Source organism: Camelina sativa, chromosome 17, assembly GCF_030686135.1.
Source record: "Camelina sativa cultivar CO46 ecotype springtype chromosome 17, ASM3068613v1".
NCBI classification, from domain to species: domain Eukaryota; kingdom Viridiplantae; phylum Streptophyta; class Magnoliopsida; order Brassicales; family Brassicaceae; genus Camelina; species Camelina sativa.
Genome location: NC_141896.1, coordinates 19,705,688 through 19,711,153, shown reverse-complemented (window position 1 = coordinate 19,711,153; position 5,466 = coordinate 19,705,688). Strand labels below are relative to the sequence as shown.

Below are 5,466 nucleotides of genomic sequence, written 5' to 3'. Positions count from 1 at the left end.
CTTAGACAAGAAGCAGAGATTGTGTTTTGTTGTCTTAATCTTATTCAGGCGATAAAAGCCAGTACTTATACAAGAAGAAGATGAAACCTAATTAAAAGAGCTTACAAAGGAAAAGACTAAAATGGGGCAAATAAATATTGAATAAACCCATTGACTAAACTCTAATCGATGTACTTAAGTAATATAAAGTAGCAACATCTTCAACAGCCTCTCTCAAGTTGGAGCATGTACATCAAGAATGCCCAACTTGCCAAGAAAAAACTGAAGTTCTTTCTGCCCCAATGCCTTAGTAAGAATGTCTGCGAGTTGTTGTTGAGAAGAAACATGAGTGGTGGCAATAATACCAGCTAGAATGGCATCCCGAATATAGTGACAATCAACTTCTATATGTTTGGTCCGCTCGTGTTGAACCGGATTAACGCTGAGAGCAATGGCAGATTTACTATCCGAGAATATGCGCATTGGCTGATTATGAGAAACGCCAAGATCGAACAAAACCCGTTTAAGCCAAATGAGTTCTTGAGTGAGAAACGCTATGGCTCGATATTCCGCTTCCGCCGAGGAGCGACTGACAGTGGGTTGTTTCTTTGTTTTCCATGATATAGGTGTATCACCAAGCTGCACAAAATAGCCTGTGAGAGAGCGCCGAGTGAGAGGACATGCAGCCCAGTCACTATTACACCAACCATTAAGCTGCAAATTTGAGGTTTTTGAAAGCAAAATGCCTTGACCAGGATTAGACTTTAAGAAACGAACCACCCTTACCGCAGCATCCCAATGATCATGGCGTGGAGACTGCATGAACTGTGCTAGCGTATGAACAGAGTATGACAATTCAGGTCTTGTGACAGCCAAGTAAATCAATCGCCCAACTAAGCGACGATACCTCTCAGGATTAGTAAGCAAAGAGGACTTGGACAAAGAAAGCTTGTGATTCTGTTCCATGGGAAAAGAAGATGGCTTAGTGCCAAGAAGTCCCATCTCTGAAATAATATCAAGAACATACTTCCTTTGTGACAAATAAAAACCTTGATCATTTCTTGCCACTTCAATGCCCAGAAAGTATTTCAGAAAACCAAGGTCTTTCATATGGAAGCATGATTCCAAGTAAGCTTTGAAACGGTCAATGGCAACGGAGCAACTGCCGGAGATAATCAAGTCATCAACATAAATGAGAACATGAACATATGTACCATTTTTGCTATAGCTGAAGAGAGAATAATCCGACAACGACTGTCTAAAACCATATTGTTTTAAAGCTGTGGAGAGCTTTGAAAACCAACACCGCGAAGCTTGTTTTAAGCCATAAAGAGATTTATGAAGCCGACACACCTTAGTTGGATCATCACAATGAAAACCTTGAGGCAATTTCATGTAAACCTCCTCTGTCAAATCACCATGTAAGAAAGCGTTGTGTACATCCATTTGATGTACACACCAATCACGAGCAGCCGCAACACCAAGAAACAAGCGCACCGTACTCATCTTTGCAACCGGTGCAAAAGTCTCATCAAAGTCGACGCCTTCTTGTTGACGATTACCCAATGCGACTAGACGAGCCTTGTATCTCTCAATTCTTCCATCGGAATGATATTTAATTTTGTAGACCCATTTGTTGCCAATTGCTCTCTTCCCAGGTGGTAAATCCACAATGGAAAACGTTTTATTGACCTCGAGAGAATCAATTTCAGCTGACATCGCATCACGCCACACCTTGTCAACCACGGCTCTGTTATATGTTGTGGGTTCCATTCCAGCAGTCACAGCAGCAAGAAAAGCTTTATGAGATGTGGAGAAACGATGGCAATCAACATAATGCTCAATAGGGTAGAGAGATTTTGAGTTTTCACCTGTCAGATCAGATTGAATACCAACAGTATTGGTAACAAAATTCTTTAGAGTTACCGGTTTTTGTTTCTTGCGATGACCTCGTCCAAGAGCTTCTTTGGTCGCTGCAATTGCCGGTTCAACAATTTATTCTTGAAGCTCTGTAGATGTAATATCTGGAGGCACATTCGCAGAAGACGAAGATGAAGGCTGAGGAACAATTATTGGATCACTTACTTGAGGTGGATTTGACGGAGTTACTATTGGGCCTGTTTGAGTAGTAACAAGGTTCGGCCCATTAGTGTCTAGGAGCTCAATAATATTGGTTGTGTTAAATTCTTGGCCCACATACCCCACCTCACGATCATCTTCTTCACGAAGATCACTAGCATAAGGAAAATCTGATTCAGCAAAGATCACATCACGAGAAACAAAGAATTTGTGTTCCTCCAAATCATATAGCCTCCACCCTCGCTGACCATGAGGATACCCAACAAATACGCATCTCCTTGATCTTGAATCAAATTTATCTCCCTTATGATTTTGGTTGTGTGCATAGCACAACGATCCGAAAACGCGAAGATGAGCGTAGTTTGGCACCGTCTTGTAAAGCAGCTCATAAGGAGATTTTCCGTGAAGAAGCACTGACGGAGTTCTGTTGATTAGATAAGCTGCAGTCAGAATACATTCTCCCCAAAACTGAATAGGCAAATGTGATTGAAATCTCAAAGCTCTAGCAATATTCAAAATGTGTCGATGTTTTCGTTCGACTCTTCCGTTTTGATGCGGAGTTCCAACACATGAAGTTTCATGATGGATTCCGCGTTGAACAAAATAATCCCGCATGCATAAGAACTCTGTACCGTTATCACTTCTCACCACCCTGACATGTGTGTGAAACTGACATTCAACTAAAGCAAGAAAACTCCTCAAATGTTTCTGCGTTTCACCTTTGTCAACCATCAAATATATCCACACACCACGTGAGAAATCGTCTACTATTGTCAAGAAGTAGCGGGCACCTGAATGTGACGGGGTTCTATAGGGTCCCCAGACATCACAATGTATAAGATGAAACATTTCTGAGCTTCTATTATCACTGAGAGGAAAAGTTTCATGAGTTTGCTTAGCTCGCATACATGTGTCACATACACTGTCCAAAATCTCTCTATTACTTGACAAAATATGATTAGGTAGCAAGCTAACTACTTTGCTTGATGCGTGTCCCAAACGCCTATGCCAAAGATCCATGGAACCTTTAACGCTGGTGTGTACCTCAGCTACCGACTCCATACTTCTAAACAAAAAACTCCCTTCTTCTCTTTTACCAACTCCAGTCACCATCCTCGTAGTGCGGTCCTGTATCACAAGAAAGTGATCAGCAAGTTGGACAACACAGTAATTTTCATCCATCATCTGCCCAACAGAGATCAAATCCGATGTCAACTCCTTAACATAGAAAACTGATTTCAAAATCAGATGTGAACCTAAACGTACAGTCCCTTCTCTAACAGCCACTCTCTTATTTCCATCTGCTAGTATGATCAGAACCGGAGACATGGTGCGTAAATCAGTCAACAAATCCAGCTTTCCGGTCATATGGTGGGAAGCACCTGTATCTAGGATCCAAGAAGGAAATTCAGAACATGTACCTGTCAAAGTCTCATGACCGCTGGTTTTGATGTTATTCTCACCGCTTCTTCCTGCGTTTAGGAGTGTAACAACTCCACGCCACTGCTCATCAGTTAGACCGCTCACAGCATCCCTATCACGGTCTGTGATGACCCGATTCACACGCTCAAGCGATGGTACTCCAGTTGTTACAGCATTCGCATACGTAGGCATGGTTCTAGTTTGTCCTCCACTGAAACTGGGACTAGAGCGGCCTCTCCCTCGACCAGATTGTCCTCGTGGTCTCTCACCCCACCACTCCGGATACCCAATAATAACGAAACAATTATCTGGTGAATGACCTCCTCGGTTGCAATGCTTGCACAATTTTCTGTTTTGAAGCTTCTCGGAGCCTGTATCAAAACGCGGACGAGACTGAGTAGCAAAGGCAGTAACTTCAGATCTTTCTTCTTTAAACGTTCTGTTGTTCAACATATCTTCTTCTTGCCTTACAATGTTATAGATTTCTTCTAGCCCCGGAAGAGGAACACGAGATGTCAAGCTAGATCGAATCGAGTGAAACTTACTTTCATCAAGCCCATAGAGAAATTGGTGAACCATGTCGTCCTGTCTATCTTTCTCTTGTTCAGCTTCTAGATTACACACACATCTTCCACATTTACATGTGCGAAGTGGACGATAATTATTGATATTATCCCAAATCTTGTTGAGTTTTCCATAATAAGCTTCTACCGTCATACCGTCCTGTTTGCAATTAGCAAGATCGGCTTTCATTTTCTGATTTTTCGGACCATTCGAAACAGAAAAACGCTTACGGATGTGTTCCCACAAGTCTCTCGCCACATCACGGTGGGAGATATTTGTCAAGAGCTCTGAGTCAATCGTCATCTTCATCCAAGAGACAAGCAAAGCATTGATCGTTAGCCAATCTTCCAGATCCGGTGAACCCGCTTGTGGTTGAGGAATGGTTCCATCAAGGAAACCAAACTTCTTTCGTGAACGCAAGGCTGTCTTGAAACCACACGCCCATTCATCATAATTGTTTGTCTTCAAAATCGGATGGGAGATCACAGCTCCAGAATTGTCAGCCGCCGTCAAATCATACGGCGAGATCGTCCTTCTCACCTCAGCCACTACCGGAGGCGCTTGAGCAACAGTCACAATCGGAGGTGCTTGAGTTTCAGCCATTACTTGACAGTGAATTTAGCAAAGACAGATTTAGAAAAGAAAACCAGGACCACGGCTCTGATACCATGATAAAACTTAGACAAGAAGCAGAGATTGTGTTTTGTTGTCTTAATCTTATTCAGGCGATAAAAGCCAATACTTATACAAGAAGAAGATGAAACCTAATTAAAAGAGCTTACAAAGGAAAAGACTAAAATGGGGCAAATAAATATTGACTAAACCCATTGACTAAACTCTAATCGATGTACGTAAGTAATATAAAGTAGCAACATCTTCAACAATATGTTAGAGATTCGGTTTTATTGGGCAGGGAAAGGGACAACTCTCATTCCTGAAAGAGGAAATTATGGTCCTCTTATCTCTGCTATCTCCTTGTGTCATCACAGTAAGTACCCTTTCCCTCAAACTCCAATTTACTAATTAACAATCTCATTTATCTGCTTCCGCGACCTTACTTATTAGTGATAATATTCATCTTTCAAAATTTCAGGTCTGGAGCCACGTTGTGGAGGTCCAAAGACAAAAAAAAAACTACAAATTTTTTAAAAAATATCTTTCTATAATTGGTATATAAAAAAAACATATTTACACTTTTGGTGCGTCTCATTTGCAGCGGAGAAAATAAAACATCACGTGAACTACCTCCTAATTTGGGGGGCTTCGGGTGCCTTGGTAGCAATTATTCTCTTGGCTTTGGGAATATATGCTAGGAGAAGATGGAAAAGAGACAATGAAAAAAGAGAAAGAGGTACATTATGAAGGGTTCAGTGTATGAATCCATTTCTCTGGTACAACATGACCAATTCGTTATAGCATTAA

The 5,466-nt window shown here is 41.5% G+C and overlaps 1 long non-coding RNA gene across 1 annotated transcript; it reads left to right on the top strand.

Annotated features, from left to right (window-relative positions):
• The first annotated feature begins 4,927 nt into the window (after positions 1 to 4,927).
• On the top strand, positions 4,928 to 5,345 carry LOC147924064 (uncharacterized). The gene is made up of 3 exons (XR_015587336.1): positions 4,928 to 5,032; positions 5,138 to 5,158; positions 5,261 to 5,345. It is a non-coding gene; the product is annotated as an uncharacterized LOC147924064 (long non-coding RNA).
• The last annotated feature ends 121 nt before the right edge of the window (positions 5,346 to 5,466 follow it).